Source organism: Protopterus annectens, chromosome 7.part0 (genome assembly GCF_019279795.1).
Source record: "Protopterus annectens isolate FY-2018-M chromosome 7.part0, PAN1.0, whole genome shotgun sequence".
Classification (NCBI taxonomy): domain Eukaryota; kingdom Metazoa; phylum Chordata; order Ceratodontiformes; family Protopteridae; genus Protopterus; species Protopterus annectens.
This window is the reverse complement of record NC_056739.1, coordinates 184,335,049-184,352,672: the sequence shown is the minus strand read 5'-3', so window position 1 is coordinate 184,352,672 and position 17,624 is coordinate 184,335,049. Positions and strand designations below refer to the sequence as shown.

The 17,624-nt window shown below is 40.7% G+C and overlaps 1 protein-coding gene across 3 annotated transcripts in view; it reads right to left on the bottom strand.

Moving 5' to 3' along the window:
- INAVA (innate immunity activator) overlaps nucleotides 1-13,148 on the bottom strand; it is a 301,511-nt gene extending 288,363 nt beyond the window's left edge. Inside the window, exon 1 of one of the 3 annotated variants that reach the window (XM_044076668.1) lies at nucleotides 13,071-13,148. The gene's annotated coding sequence lies outside the window, so the exon portion shown is untranslated. Of the gene's footprint in view, nucleotides 1-12,883; nucleotides 13,038-13,070 lie in introns of those variants that run through there. The other 2 variants (XM_044076665.1, XM_044076666.1) reach the window with 2 other exon arrangements.
- Nucleotides 13,149-17,624: the final 4,476 nt, after the last annotated feature.

Genomic DNA, 17,624 nt, shown 5'->3' with positions numbered 1-17,624 from the left:
TCACACTAAACAGGACCTAGTATAAGTTTATAGCTTGTTATAGGACATTCTGTATGTCTCCTGAAAATAATGTAAATTTTCTGTGCTGCAGTAGCGTTCTCGCCTCACAGTTAAGACGTTGCCCGTTCGATTCTCAGTTAGAGCGTCTTCTGTGTGGCGACATGCGTGAATGGGCATTCCTTCGTTGAAGGTTGTGCGTTAGGCCCGACAAGCCAGCACGTAAAAATCTACTGCCAATCATTAGCGGACCGGAGTTCTGCTGTGGCGACCCCTAACCGGGAAAAGCCGAAAGACACAATATTTGATGGACTCCATTATTTTCAGAGACTTTTAACTACCCTCATTAAACTGGAGTACTTGCACCTCCAATACGGGATATGCCCAAAAGTTCTTCGATCCAGTAGAAGACATAATATTCTTGAACTAATTCGTGTACTATTTCACTGGTATCTGTTTCCCTGGTTAAGTCTGATCATAAACTAATTAACTTTACCTTCCACCTCTCTAATCCCACTGAATACATCTCAGAATTCAAAGATTTCTTTGAAGTCCATGTTGAAGTTTCAGAATTCACCCCAGATGTTGCCACGTCAGGTAACTTCACAAAATAATTAAATGCCTAATTATGTAAATATATAGAACTGTCATTCCCTACTAGATCCAAATATAATGGGAAATTCAGAAGCAACCTCCACCCCTCTGCAGTGATTCACTAACATAAATTCTGCAATAAAAGAAGGAAAGAAATCCTTAATGTATACAGCAGGTCAGAAGACTCGCATATCAAGGATGGTACCAGAGAACTGACTAAAACTTGAAAAAATGCAAAAAAAAAATTTGGAAAATACTATTAGGTCTACTAAAACAGTCCATGAAACTCACAAAAAGTAAAACCAACTACTTAAATCAACAAAAAAGGCCAAGAAACAGAAAACAGTTGGCACTTTAATGACAAGTAGGCGCTTTCGTTGGGTATGTTGCCAAACATCTTCAGAGGAAGTTAAAGTGCAATGGACCATTGAATACTTTGCCTAAGCAATCATGCGGTGTAGGAGGTAGTCACATGTTACTTTGAAAACAGATCATGTGATTCATCAGAGAAAGCAGGTCATGGTGTAAAACAAAAAAACATTTTTTGTTGCTTCCTGATACAAACTATTACTATGAACATGAAAACTACAATTTCACAAGTAAGGATACGTAAAAAGGGACATTAAAAACAATGAGAGGAGTAAACAATAGTTAAAAAAATACTAGTCTTCACAAATCCCTGAACAATATTGAAATCTATGAGCTCCTGAAATGTAATGATCACAAGTGTGTCTGGAAATGCTTCATGTCAACAAACTTTTAAGTTTGAATAAACAAAGCAGCAGCTGTAGATTAAAAGTGTCCAGATAAAACACTTAAATATTCTCATGGCAAAGCTTCCGGACACCACCATGGCAAATGCAGTGCTGTTGCTTTTTGTTCCACCATTAAAGACGAATAGATAAAATGGCAAAGCTTAATTTTATGCATTTATGAATTTATTTTTAAGATATTTTTATACTTTATTAATGAATTTGTATAGTGCTTATTATTGAATATAATAGTTAACCAATGGATTAGTTACATGAAGATGAACGGATATAACATTACTAATATAACATTACTAAATAACTAACTTAATATTTAGGTTTTATAATGGTACAAATTATTGTTTTATAATGGTACAAATTATTGTTTATATTTTATTAATGTCTACATTTTAATATGAAATTTGACTGTTTTTAATATAATATACATATATGAGGATTAAGTATGTCAACAATGAAATGAAATGTAATGCGTTCTATACATTGACACTTTATAATGGTTAGTATTTCTTTAAGGTGGATTTTTTTGTGCCAAGCTCTACTATTTAAATGTTTGTTTAATGAGAGTAAGCCATTTGTCTGAAGAAGGGTTTGTTACAACCCAAAAGCGCTCACATTAGGCTTTGCCATTTTGTTTGTCTTTTGTGGTGGAAAAAAAAGTAATAGTGTTGCATTTGCTGTGGTGGTGTCCGGAAGTTTTGCTACGAGAAAAGTACAGTTTTGTACCTACCATAAATGTAGATGTCCGATAGGTATGCAGCTGCAGTCCTAACATATGGGTTGTCCTGCCTCAGGCAGCCCTTCGGTCGGCCGGATTCCAAAGTCTGAGTCTGGCCTCGGCTGATGTCGCACTTCACCCGACATCATAGCTGCTGTTTATTGGGTATAAAGGCATCAGCCGACACCATTTTCCTCAGTGTTTCTTGCCCCAGATGCCAGGTGCCCTCTAGTAAGGCTAAATTTGGATAAATGCAAATAATTCCAAACAGTAGAGAGCAAACAATATATATAAAAAAATATATATATATATATATATATATATATATATATATATATATATATATATATATACACACATATATACAAACAAATACACCATAATAGATTCCCCCAGCTAGCTAAAAGAGAGGGTAAATACCCTAGGAATACCACAGAGGGAAGGAGGGTGGGTAATCCTGACTGCAGATGCATACCTATCGGACATCTACATTTATGGTAGGTACAAAACTGTACTATGTCCTTCAAGGATGCATCTGCAGTCCTAACATATGGGTAGAATACCATAGCCAAACTGGGGGAGGAGGCACTAAGATAAAGATGGTGTAGTTAAGATCCCTTGCAAAACAGCAGTTGCAAAACCTGCTCGGGATCTAGAGTATAAGGAAGATTATAATGCTTGGCAAATGTATGCACGGAGCTCCAAGTAGCAGCTTCTAAAATGTCTTTGGTAGCCACTCCTCGTAGGAAAGCTGTAGTGGTGGCTGTAGCTCTTGTGGAATGAGGTCTGATATTATCAGGAGTTGTCTTTCCATGAAAAGAGTAGCAAAATCGAATGCAATTTCCTATCCATTTTGAGATTGTCTGTTTTGAAATTGCTTTTCCTTGCCTTCCTGTTGCATATGCTACCAGAAGCTGGTCAGTTTTTCTGGTGTTCTTAGTTCTGTCCAGATAGTAGCGTAATTGTCTGTGCACATCCAAGGTATGTAGCAGTCTTTCCCCCCTGTTCTGTGGGTTGGGAAAGAATGTAGGTAAATGAATCGCTTGGTTCAATGAATCTCTGGAGACCACTTTTGGCATAAAGGTAGGGTTAGTTCTCAGAGAGACTCTGTCCTGATGGAAGATAAGGAAGGGTTGTACTGCCATTAATGCCTGTAACTCAGATACCCTTCTTGCTGAAGTAATTGCTAGCAGGAAAGCAGTTTTCCAAGACAAGAATTGTAATTCTGCTGTTGCTGCTGGTTCAAAAGGGGGAAGTGTTAACATTTCCAGCACAAAGTTGAGATCCCATGTAGGTAAAGGTGGTTTCCTTGGAGGCTTTACATTTTTGATTCCTCTCAAGAACTGCCTGAGTAGAGGATGAGAGAAGACAGGAGGATCCATGTTGTATTCTGCTGAAATTGCTGATGCATGAATCTTAATGGAGGAGTAAGACAGGCCATTGTGGAACAGCTCTGCTAAATATTCCAGGATGTGTGCTATGTTTGCCAATGAGACATTTTCTCCCTTTGCTGCACTCCAAATGAGGTATCTTTTCCACTTGGCTGAATAAGTCTTCCTTGTGGAGGGTCTGCGTGCCTCCAGGATAATGTCCTTAACCCTCCGAGATAAACCTGGGTTATTTTGTTTTATGCAATATTCCAAGCAGCTAGCTGCAGTGTTTTCAAGTTTGGATGTAGGATCTTGTAGTTGTCCTGTGTTAGTAGTAAGGGACATAGAGGTAGATGCCATGTGTGTGTCTGAGACATGCTTCTCAGTAGCGGGTACCAATGTTGCCTCGGCCAGTCTGGAGCTATCAGGATTACCCTTGGCTGATCCTCTCTGATCTTCAGTAGAACTTTGTACATCAAGGGAAGAGGTGGAAATGCATATGCTGTCAGGTTTTTCCAGCTGAAGGAAAGGGAGTCCACCCTCCAAGCAAGTGGGTGGTATGCTCTTGTGCAGAATTTCTTCAATTGGTGATTGTGTGGGGAGGCAAACAGGTCTATCTGTGGTAGTCCCCATTTCTTTGTTATGTCTTTGAAGATATCTGGATGCAGCATCCATTCGTGAGCATCCGTGGTAGTTCTGCTTAAGGTGTCTGCTAGAGAATTTTCTTTTCCTGGTACAAATCTGGCCTGAAGTTGAATGTTGAGGTTCAGGGCCACATTCCACAGGTCCATTGCCATCCAGCATAGAGGATATGAATGTGTACCTCCCTGTTTGTTGATGTACCACATGACTGTGGTATTGTCCGTCCTTATCAGCAGATGACCCTGTTGAAGGAGTGGTCTGAATGCCTGGATCGCATGTTTCACTGCCAGCATCTCCTTTAGATTTATGTGTAGATTCAGCTGGTCTTGGGTCCATAGGCCTTGTATACACTTGTCCACCATGTGTGCCCCCCCATCCTAGGTCTGAGGCATCCGTGGTGATGGTCTGGCTTGGATGTGGTTTGTGGAAAGGCAAGCCTCTGTTCAACTGACAGGCCTGAGCCCACCACAGGAATTCTTGCTTCAGGCATGGAATTATTGGAATCTGGGCTTCTAGACTGTGCTTGTGTTGAGACCATACATTCCTTAGATACCATTGTAGCTTTCTCATATGCAGCCTGGCATGCGGAACCAATATTATGCAGGATGCCATGTAGCCCAGGGCTTGCAGGACTTTCCTTGCAGTAAGCTGAGTTTGTGTTGTTAATGTCATGAAGTAGACTGGTAGTTGCTTTTGTTTTTCTTCTGTGAGAAAAGCCATCTGAGTTGATGTGTCTAATTCTGCACCCAAGAATGTTATCCTTTGGGATGGTACTAGTCTTGACTTTTGCATGTTGACTGTGTATCCCAAGGCTTGCAACAGTTGTATGACATTTTCCAAATCTTTTGTTAACTTTGCCTTGTTGTCCGCTTGTATTAGGCAGTCGTCCAGGTATGGGTAAATCTGAATTCCCTGAAGTCTGCAATGAGCAATTACTGATGCCAGGCATTTCGTGAATACTCTGGGCAGTAGATAAGCCAAAAGGCAATGCTGAGAATTGATAATGCTCTGATCCTGCAAGAAATCTGAGGTGTCTTCTGCAATCTGGTCATATAGGGACGTGCAGGTATGCCTCCTTGAGATCTAGAGTCACCAGCCAAGACTCCTTGCCCAGCATGGGAAGAAGTTGCTGGAGGGTCAGCATTTTGAATTTTGGAACAATGAGGTATGTGTTCAGTGCGGACAAATCTAGAATAGGTCTCCATTGATTTTCTTTTCTTGGTACAAGGAAAAGCCTGGAGTAAAATCCTTGGCCTTTTTCCATAGGTGGCACCTCTTCTATAGCTCTCATCCTTAGTAAGTTGTTGATTTGTCTTAGAGCGTCTGTTTTTTGGCTTGGTGGTAGGTTTGGCATTCCTCTCTTTCTTGGTAGAGTATGGAAGTGAAACCTGTAGCCCTTGTCTATTGTTTGTAAAGTCCATTTGTCTCCTGTAATGTAATGCCAGTTGTCGGAGAATAAGGCTAGTTTTCCACCCAAGGGTGCTTCCAGTTGTTCCCTGGTAGGCGGAACTAGAGCCAAGTCATTGTGTCTGCCCTGTGGAAGTGGTTGTAGTTGATTCTGTGGCAGTACTTCTCTGGTTGGTAGGTTGCCACTGACGTCCCCTGTAGGCACCCCTAGATTGACCTCTGCCTCTTGGGCATCTATTTCTGCCTCTCTGCACTCTGGAGTAGTCTGGAAAGGACCAATTCTTCGAAGGCCAATTTCTGCTAAACCTCGGAGGTTGGACCTGTAAGAAATCCTTGACTGTTTGGACAGATTTTGCTTTTTCTTCCACCTTTTTTAGAACCTCCTGTGCAGGGGAGCCAAACAAACTTTGTTTCTCCATGGGAGCATCTAGGAGTTTTGACTTAACATGGTCTGGTAAGGATTGTTCTTTTAACCAGGCATGCCTTTGAATCACTGTTCCAGTCACAGCTGATCTAAAGGAAGCCTCCAGTGCATCATAGCCACATTTTAAGAAATGGTTACTGACCTGCTGAGAGTTATGTACCAAATCCTGAAGGGACTTGCGGTCTAAAGGTTCAGGAGAAGATAGTTTTTTTATTTAGCTGGTCTAACAACAATTCCTGGTACTGAATCATGTGAAATTGACAGTTCAAGGCCCTGGCCGAAAGAGTAGCAGAAGTATAAACCTTTTACCCCATCTCTCTAATGCTCTAGATTCCCTTTCAGAGGGAAGAGGGTTTTTGGCAGAGGCAGCTGCCACACCTTTAGGGCCCTGTGAAATGGTTTCAGGGTCTGCAACAGGAGCCTTATACAAATGGTAGTGTGTGTCCGGGACCCTGTAATATCTGTCTGGCTTGGCAGGGGCCAGAGGAAGAGAATCAGGAGCAGTACAGGCATCATTATATGCATCATCAACAACCGTTAGTACTGGCGGAATGGCTAAAGGCCTATGCCCTGGTAAGTGTCACAAAGTCCTTAGCCTTTTCCTTGAATCTGAAAAATCCTGGCCCTGCCATTGGAAGTGTTCCCTCATAGCATGCAAGGTTTCCCCAAAGGAAAATTCTTCAGGAGGAGAAGCAGAAGGAATGGAGTCTTCTGCATCAGAATCCTCATAAGGAGAATATGGGCCTTCGTGAGGGTCTGAAAGGTCTGAGTCATCCGAGGAATAATCTGTAGAGACAGGTTTCGGAGGTTCAGTCCTAGGCCTCTTGTCTGGAGGGGGCTGAGAGGCCCTGTCTGGGTGAGGTTGGGATCCTCTGATCAAAGAAATGAGATCCTCAGCCAGACTGAGTATTTGGGAACTAGAGGTAGGCCTATGTGAAGGAGTTTTGGCAGGCAAGGCCTTAGAAGATTTAGCTGCCTTAGCCCTGGCAAAAGCCTTGATAGACATGGAAGCAGGGGGTCTAGCAGCCCCACGCAGGGAATAGTGTCTGATAAATCCTGGGTGCCTTCTGTAGCAGTAAATTCAGTAGCAGATTCAGCCATGCTCTGTGAGGCCTCGGCTATCGGAAGCATGCTTTCGGCCGAAGGAAGAACCGGGGGGCTCGGTTTCAGCCGAAACTGAGACATTCGCGGTTGGCCTAACCGTGGTTTCAGCCAAAACCACGGGCCGCGAATGTCGGTCCTTTTCCTTGCGCTTTTTACCTAATTGAGGAGTCGGAGTCTCCGACGGCATTTTGTATGCAAAAGCGGGACCAAAAAACTCCTCTGCAAACTCCGACCGATGTCTAAGTGTCCGTCGGTTGAAGGAAGCACAGGCTAGACAAGCTGATACATCGTGGTCTGGGCCTAAGCAAGGAAGGCAGTAAGAGTGGAAATCCTTATGAGGTATTTGTTTCCCACAAGTTAAACAATTATTTACTTTGTCTGACATCGGCTGAGGCAAGAAAGAGTCCTCAACGGGGTACTTAGCTTTTTAGAAGTCTTCGGTAATAGAAATCTCTGGATCTGACCGACCGGCACTTGCGAACAGCTTCTGCTTCGGGCACCGCGCGGCAAGAAAGACTGAGGAAAATGGCATCGGCTGATGCCTTTATACCCAATAAACAGCAGCTATGACGTCGGGTTAAGTGTGACATCAGCCGAGGCCAGACCCAGACTTTGGAATCCGGCCGACCGAAGGGCTGCCTGAGGCAGGACATCCCATATGTTAGGACTGCAGTGTTAGGACTGCAGATGCATCCTTGAAGGACATCTTTTAAGTTTCAACACTCTATAACCAAGGAACAGATGCCATTAATCCCAAGTAACACACAAGCCTGGCATCTAAGCTGCCAGGTTAATTCTAGTAACTCTAATTTCAAAGTAAAGGGGCCTCCCCTCACATCCTTAAATACTTGATCAATCACTCAAAAAACAAAGGAGTGACCTGGGTGTAAGGTAACATGGTTGGCTACGGGGTTCTAGGTCTTCCCTTTCCTTGTACAGTAAATGTGTTCGTATAACTGTTCTTTAAACTTTCTGTCTTGCCAATATAAAAACTCGGGCAGGGTTGACATTTAGCTAAATAAATTACACTGCAAGAATTGCAGTTAAACCTGTCTTTTATTTCATATCTTTGGTCCCTTATCACATAATTATTGCCCACCTCAATATGTCTGCAATAAGGGCATGGTTCACATTTCAACATCCCTTTTATTCTGGAGCTAGGTCTACCATCAAATTCCAACAAATTCTTTAAATGTTGACCCCTTTCAGAAGCAAATTTAGGTTTAAAATTTTCTATGCCATAAAAGGCCATGTCCAATAAAAAAAGACCCCAATTCTTCATGATAATCTGTTTAATTCCAAGGACATCCATACTATAAGGAGATATAAACAAAGGAACACTAGCAAAAGGTGTTTCTACTGTGTACTTCGTATACTCGTGCTGGCCAGATGGTACATGGGGGCAAGCTGGATCGTGTAAAATTGCTTTGTAAAAGCCTTGTGCCCGTTTTGAAACCACTTCTTGCCTTAGTTCATCCAATAACACTAAGGGGTATCCCCATTTTAAAAACATGCTAACCAAGAGGTCACATTCAATCAAAAAATCAGTCTGTGCGGAAACCATTCTAGCTGCTCGTACAAGCTGACCCTTCACCTCTGACCTCTATTGTTGAATCAGGTGGGCACTGGAATAGTGTAAAAAAGTCTGCGAGTCTGTTGCTTTCAGAGTAACGTGACTATTTCTTGCACCGCATGATTGATGGGCAGGTGTTTAATGGTCCATTGTGCTTTTGAATTTTGTCTGAAGAGGTTTGGTAACATGCCTAACTAAAGCGCTAACTTTATTTTTCATTGGAGTGCCAATTGTTTTCTGTTTCTTTGCCTTCTTTTTTAATTAAAGCAGTCCATGAACTTAGGTTAGCATCTGGAGCCAAGGGCAATTATAAGTCCTTCTTTAGTTGCTCTTATCCAGTAGATATTGCCAGTATGCTAGCAAACAAATTCAGTGCAAATTTACCCCAGAGGTGTCTATCCAAATCCCACTTATCCCTGAACCTCTCAGCATCCCTATCATCACTGAATAATATGTATTGATGGTGCTCTTCAAGGCTAAAAATACTCTTTGTCGGACTTGTCTATATACCTGGGTGTTAAACAGGACTAAACAAGCCCTGGTGTAGCGCTACTTAAACTAACATGAGTCTTTGTTCCTGAGGTTTGGCACACAGTAGTAATGATGCCACTCCATAATGGTAGCCCCACCACTGACCCTGGTAATTGTCGGCCCATCAGCCTGAGAGATCTTATTTGCAGAGCCGTGGAACATATTACAACTGACCTAATGAACTGCTGTTTGTCTTTGTCAAGGGTAGATCTGTTTAATGAATCTGGTGAACTTGTTCTAAAGGGTAACACAAGCTGCTGACAATACCCATGCTATATCCACAAAGCATACCTTGACTTGGCCAAGGCATTTGACACCATTTCCCATGCTAGCATAGTTTTAAGCTTAATACATTGCAAATTCATGTGCAGTAAGATTGATAGCATACTGGCTAAAAGACCGAAACCACAGGGTTCAGGTAGCATGCCCCTCATCACCGAGTATGAAGGTCACCAGTGGTGTTCCACAGGGCCCAGTGCTGGGACCACTTCAGTTTGGCATTTAGTTTTCTCATCTCCATGGCAAAATCCAAGACCTCCATCTAACCAAGTTTGCAGGCGACTGTAAACTCTTGACTTGTCAAGTCTCCTACTGATGCCAAAGCCCTTTTGCAAGAGTTTGCACACGCAAATACCTGACATACTGAAAAGTGTCTCAAATTAAATACAGCAGTGTCACATTTGGTAAACAGCCCCTCTTCCAGCATACAATATAGATAAAACCCAGCTCCAAAATGAAAACATTGTTAATGACATTGGAAATTAGAATATTAATTCCCACTCCTTTGATCATGAAGTAACAACAGTAGTCAGAAAGTCCTTCTACTTAGTGCAGCCATACCTCTCATCTGTACAGATTTTCACAGAATGTCCAGATTTTTCCCTCACATTTCTGGTCTGTTTTTCATAGAATTGTGGTTTTCTGGCAAATTAGTGGCAAATCATTAAAGATTGAAGTTAGGAAATAATGACAATACATTTGAGTTTTAGACTTCACAACCTTCATAAAATTCATGCTAGTGCAAAACCTATTCTTCTATCAGTTGTCCCACTTTTACTCATGGCTTGTCCAGATCTCTTGGTCTAGGAGGTTGAGAGGTATGAGTGCAGCTAATTGCCAAAGGAATACTGTCCAGATCTAAAGTGGTCATTGTCTGTCTACATTCAGCATTGAATAACCTGTTTATTGAAAGTAATGCTCATTTTTGGGATGTACCTCTTAAGACATATCAAACCAGTAGAAAGACCAGAGAGAATCCTAACTAAGAAGATCGCTGACTTTAAAACCCTGTGCTACCAGGAAATACTGGAAGCACTGCCCCTTTACTCAGTATCTTATAGAGTACTGACTGGAGATCTCTGCTAAGCCCTCTGTGTCATTAGGGACCTTGTGGTTATGAATCTCTTGTTTTTTCACAAATTAAGTTGGCCCACAAAATTCTAGAACAAGGGATCTAAATTTTCATTAGCAATGGTCACAAAACTCAGTTGCCTTGTACTTCCTATGATCCTAATGCCAGGAAGGATGATGTAACGAATGACTTGTTAGGGTGCTAAGAAGTTTGATGGTCCAAAACTGGTAAGGGCCAAAAGCAGAATAAAAAGCAATATGTAAGGGCTTCATAAGCACTTTGGTTGGGAAGGAGTTTTTTTTTTTTTTTTATCAGGCCCTGGAAGTCCAATAAAAGAATTGTAAGTTAAATGTCAGATTCCATCTGTGTCCTTACTGGGCTGGGCTGACTTGGGTAAACTTGGGCTAACTTTGGCTAGGCTTATAAGGGCCTCAGGGCCAATAGCCTAGTAACTTCCTGTGATCCTGTGTCCCATTCTTTTTTGTCTCTTTCTGTGCATCCAAGGATGCTGGCCAAAACACCCAAAAGCTATGGACTGTAGCCATTATCTCACTTTAAGACACCTTTGTTCCCCTAATTACTTTTTCCTGCTGCTGCCAGGCATGGTGCAATGCAAGTGATACTTAATCAGGTGCAGGTGTGTGCTTCTGCATACCCAATATGCTTAGAGAGAATGTGATGTGCTGCTTGCCTGGGGTCATGCCTCCAAGTTCTATCCTTCAGGCATGGAGAGCACAAATTGAAACATTCCTGTAGGTGGCACTCATACATAGAACATGTATTAAACCCTATTCCTACATAAGGATTGGAGATCTGGTTTCAGTCGGTCACTCCCTTCCCTCCCCAGTGGGCGGCTCGTTCATTGTCTGGACTTAAATTCAGAACTTCTGTGACACATTCTCCCATTCCTACATTTCCATGGAGTTAACTAATAATTAAATTAATTTCAATGTACCAATAAAAAAATTGTAAGGGGAATGCTACCTCCTAGCACTGAAGGCATCTCTTTCACAGATTACAACATCCTCTGCTTGCAAGCTTTAACCTCTTTAAATCCAGGGGCAGGCCAGTACATTTCAAAATTCACTGTTTGTGTCAACAAATATTTTCTGTTTATGCATCTGTGAAATAAAACAGCCCAAGTATGTGACACACATAAGAAACTCCTGCTGAACTTGGTTCAAAAGCCAAACAGGCTGTGTTGTGTTAGGCAGTGGACTTGCTTTCTATCAGTTACTGCAACACACACAGACACACATGCGCACACACACACACACACACACACACACACACACACACACACACACACACACACACACACACACACACACACACACACACACACACACACACACACACACACACACACACACACACCTCAGTACTATGGTATTATAAAATACATTCTCTGTCCGAGAAGCTGTTTGGTCAGAATCAGTTAGTACCCATTGTCCACATCACCCGTTGGCTTATCCCTATGATGCCTTACCAAGTAAGGCTGCCACCTGCCCCACTGATCACAAGATGGTCCTGATCTCAGCAGTTGTGGCCTGCAAAACTTTTTTTACAAATGTCTATTGTACTGATACTGTAGCAGAAGAAATAGTTTTATCATTTTTATCATATTCTGTAAATACAGCAAAAAAAAAAAAAAAAGCTATAGCACTGTACATGAAGCACCACACTATACATTTTGTATATTATAATAACCAATTGAAATTCTACAATACTGAATTTACATAAGATGAAAATGAATATTTTGCACTGGCTAGGAGTACAGTTTGTGTTGCAAAACAAGTGTCAATGACATTTGGCCTGAGTCAGGAATGAAAAAAAAAGTGTCCAAGACTAGCCTACCTATCCATATTAACAACAAATGGAAGTCCTGTTGTCCAGTACTCATCATAGCCTTTTCTTTTTTTTTTTTTTTTTTTTACATTACAGACCTTACAGCCATGTTTCGTGTATTGGATTTTTCCAAAAGACTACAATTCTCTCCATAAAGTAAACCTTCCTTTCATATACCCTCACCTGGCTCCCTGGCTAAAATGCTGTCTTTGGAACTCTTCTGTTAGTTTTAATAATGCCATCTTTACACACGCATACATGTTTTTTTAAATAAAGGGTAACTGTGAACCATTACACATAGCCTAATAACTGCCATGAGTGATGCAGTATTCAGAAGATAGTACCATTAAACTACAAAGATGTTTATCATTTTCATCGGTAAAACATTGAATTGAGACCTTAAAAACATTACAGTTTCAGCCCCCGTTGAAGACTCTGCAGTCAGATAGCACAGTTAGGTGTGTCGCTGAAATGCATAAACTGGATGTCAACAATAGAAACCAAACTTTTAACAAGCAACAGATTTATGCAATAAGTTTCTGCTTAACTTTGCTTACCTGTCTGAAAGAAGAACACTGCCACTTAGTTAAACAGTAAAGGAAAGAACTACAACTACAGTCCTACATGGAATAAGCAGTAAAATCCAGACATAGTCTTTTAGAAGTAAAAGAACACCACTTTGTACTATGAAGTCAAAATCCTCAACTGGGAAGAGCCTGCAAAAGAGAAATATAAACTAGCTACCTGTTTCAACTTGATCCAAACGGGAGGGGCTTGTGAGCAATGTTCATTTCAGACAGCCGAGTTACAGCAAGATAAAGAAGCAGACACTGTAGGCTGCTACATACTTTCCACCTTTCATCTGTGTATGTGTGTGTGTGTGTGCACGCGCATATGTTTTTTATTTTGTTAGTCACTTCAAATAGCAATGCTACAATAAAATTTTATCAGACCCTTTAACTGTGGGGACCACCCTTTCGCAAACTTCCACTAAAGGTAAATAAAAACAGCAGCATGTAAACTGGAAGAGGTGACTTCAGAAACAGGGTTGAGTTTCTGTTAACTATGTGCCAACACCAGTTCTTTGCTTTTTAAAAGCTGCAGGATTTAGCAGGACATGCAAACCTGCTAATGTCAGGCATTCAATTTGCAGCCATGAATCATCATGGTTCTTCCCTTTTTTAATTTCTCCAAATCTTTAGAATTTCTAATACCATGAAAGGAAACGTCTCCACTCTTAAGTCGGAGCAAAGGTGAAGTGAACAAAAATCAGTTTTCTCTCGGTATTTGATGTCTTACCAACAGTACTCCTCTCAGCATGTGCAGTTTATCCAGAATTGCCTCCTCCTGCCAGTTTTATGGCGTTACCTGTACTGGTAGCATATTTACGTATGCTGGGAAATTATTTTTTTTTATTAGCCTAGCTGCTTTTACTACTACTGGAACTATGTGTGTTTTTATTCCTCATTGCTCTAGTTTCTGCTTGTGCATCCCCTGGTATTTTATAACTTTTATATGCCTCTCAGTATGTAGGACACTAGTAGCCAAGTTATCCAGGTGTGTATGTCTTTAATATATATTGAAACTCCACCTCCTTTACCTTTATTGCCCACAATTTGGGGTCTGAATGTATGATAGGATGAGTAATCAGGTACGGCTGGGGTGCTCTCTGCAGCTTTGAGCCAGGTTTCTGTGACTGCAAAGATGTCAGCATTTGCCAGGGTTAAGAATGCTTGCAATTAGTGCAGTTTCATGTTTAGACTCCTGGTGTTTAGCAGCATGATCTTTAATTAGCATCTTATTGAAATTTTTATGTTGCTTTTATCGATCTCAGGACTTTTCCTAAAAAAGCCATGATGGGGGAGGCAAGAGCCTTTGCCAGAACCCTGAAGCCAAGGTGAGACAGATGCAGGCCATCTCTAGCGAAGCCTCATGGTCTGTTAGTCTTGACTATCAGATACTGGATCTCCCTGGAATGACACAAGAAACTAAGCTAATTGTTAAAGTCAATCATTTTCTGTTTGTATTGAGGCATCATTTTGCGTGACAGCAGAATGCTGCTTAAGGCTAGGGACATACCTGCCTGGGACACATAATCAGCGAGCTCAATCATGTCTCTCTTCATATAGTCCAGAGAGGTATGTCTCAAGTCATTATTGCCAACATGGACTATGACAGAGTCATACCAGTCCGTTATTGTCAATACAATTACTATATATATAAAAATATATATTTATACATATCTACTATATCTTTGAAGCGTTTCTCCCCAGGCCTCCGCTGAAAAAGGCCAATAGCTCAGCTGGACACTCCTATCAACAAATGTAAAGTAAAAAAAAAAAAATATATATATATATATATATATATATATATATATATATACATAGATATATATATATATATATATATATATATATATATATATATATTTATACACACACACAATTTTAATTTGAAACAAAAGTTTCAGCAGTTTGTCAAGGGCCAGATAAAATTCTTTGGTGGGCCAGATTGTGGCCCATGGTTTTCTGTTAAGACACCCCTGGTTGAAATTTCTCTCTCCCTGGCAAGTTACATGTCAAACCTTGATCAGTACATAGTTGCTCCAGCAGCTCTATGTACTTGCCACTGTAACTGTGGGCTTCCCAGTTTTTTCTTGTCACAATCCTTGTACTCTTTCTATTCATTGTATTTTCTTTCTTTTTTTTTGCTACCTCTTTGTAAGAATAATTTGTATGGTATGGTCAACTAAGTTCTCTACGTAACTAGGCAATAAGATTGTTTATGAAATGAGGTACTGGCTGTGAAAGCTGGGCCTTACTGCTTTCTAAGTACTGCAGGATGAGAGACTGTCAAGGGCTTAAAACAGATACTTAGCCCATTAATGTTTACTTCTCAGTGATCCTTTGCATGCTCCGTCATTCCTTCCACATTCTGCACACCATGTCATGTTATCTTATGAAGGGATATGAAACACAGCAGTACCCCAACTAGTGACATTCTGCCTCAAACTACCCCCCCCCCCAGAGCGCACACTTTTTCTGGGTCCAGCCAAACTTTCCTGTTCAGCAAAGGCCAATTTTTCTCAGTGGTATAAAAGTGACTTGAATTATTCAGAGGATATTTTTGTGTAAACATCTCCTTTCTTCTTTGCCCCATCAGCGTTTTAATTTTTGATCTGTTTTTTTTTTTCCAGTGGCATCTCTTCTTCATGGGAGTACCCAAAGAGCCTTAATTTGTCATTCACCGATCCCATTCAGTACCTACCTTTCATGCAGTAATGGACCTCTTGGCCTACCTAACTTTCTTGAAATTCCTAAAACAAGTTAATTACTGGAGGATTCTGGGAAAGATACTTGGTGAACTCACCCACAAGTTCATATCTAAGATGGCTGACTTATCGGAGGTACCAGTGAATGCAAAAAAAAAAAAAAAAACGCTTGGTAAAGATATAAGTAACCACTGACTAGTAATGCATGGCTCACTTCCTCCAGAACTAAGATGTGAGTCTATCTACTGTTCTTTCATAATATTTTACTACCATTAATTCACATCTGAATCATGGAATAATGTAGCGGGCTGATCTATGACCAGTTTACTGTTTCAGATAATTGCTTACAATTGCCAGACTCTCCATTCATTTTACAGTTTAGTCACAAATGATTTGTGCTTTTGTAATCTTGTCCTTAGCAAGTAATGAGAAGTGAATTACTGTACCAGATATGTCCAGGTGTAAGCATATCTCTATCTGAATAATGGAAAATACACTGTGACCTTATAAGGAAAATACTAACAAAATTGATAGACGTTTTTGGCACTGCCAAATCAGTACAATTCAAACTACTTTGGTCTAGCAGCACAGATTTTACCCACTTGTTCTCTTGCAGAGCAGTATCATTCTTACCTACATTACCACTCACTCAGTGGTTTAAGCATTTCTAACACCAAATAGAAATGTAACTGCATTCCCTCACTCTCATGGTTTAGGATCATGCAAGTGAAAGGATAATGTTAGCTCTCGTCTGTGATTCAAACCCAAGACCTCCAGCATGCCATGCTGTTGTCACTGCCGTTGTATCAGCAGCCTCTCGACAGATAGGTATGATAGATAATGAGTTTTCCCTTAAGAGCCTTATCCTTTCAGCAGGACCCTCCCTAATAAAGTCAAATTGCAAACACACACACACACACACACACACACACACACACACACACACACACACACACACACACACACACACACACACACCCTCCCCAATAAAGTCAAATTGCAAACACACACGCACCCACACATACACACCCACACACACACACACACACACACACACACACACACACACACACACACACACACACACACAGTTCCTCTGCTTTAGGGACTGCTAGAATCATAGAAGTTAAAAGATGAAAAGATATTGGTTTCACTGCAGCTGGACCAACAAGTATCTTTCAACAGATGGGTATTAATTTTTTCCTTAAAAGCCTTAGCCCTTCAGCTAGCTCTCATTTAGGACTCAAACCTAGTACCTCCAGCATGTTGTGCTGGTGTCACTGCCATGGGGGAACAAGAGTCTCTCATGGTTTGGAAGATGGCATTTTATTTATGGTAACTATTTTTAGTTAAGCTACTATTCCAAACATGCTGACTTTAGATGGCGTCTTACCTTTTCACTAATTTTATACACTAAGTTACATCTTGAGAAGAAGAAAAACTTACATTTTGATATGGTGATGCTGTACATCTGTTTATACTCTGTTTTACTTACCAAGACTGCACTCACTGTGTTCAACAGACATGTAAACTATTAGAAACAATGTAATCAATACATGTGTGAACTAAAGACAGTTACAGATTAACTAGCAAAACGGGTGCCTAGAGCTGAACTACACAATGCTCTCTTTATACAAGTTCTCACTGAGCAGGTCTGAGAAATAGTTTCAGATAGCCAGACATTGACCTTAATTCAGGGCTCTTAAAAGTGAAAGGAAATGAAAATCTTAATGTCCCACTACAGTAAACATATGTTAAAAAGCATTACATAAATCCATTGGTGTTGCAACAGTAGTTGTTAATATTCTGAATACTTAAAAAAACAAAAAAACAAAACACAAAAAAAAAAAAAAAACTCTTGTCAATAGAGAGTCATTCTAACTCTTCCCCTACTTCACTGGTCACTGTTTATGGTGATCTTGTGCGCGTGTGTGCACACACATTTCCTCTTATGGACCGCATTTTATCTGCTTTTCTTGAGAAGGTCAACTTTGTAAATGCTGAACAATTTGATGGAAAAAAAGCAT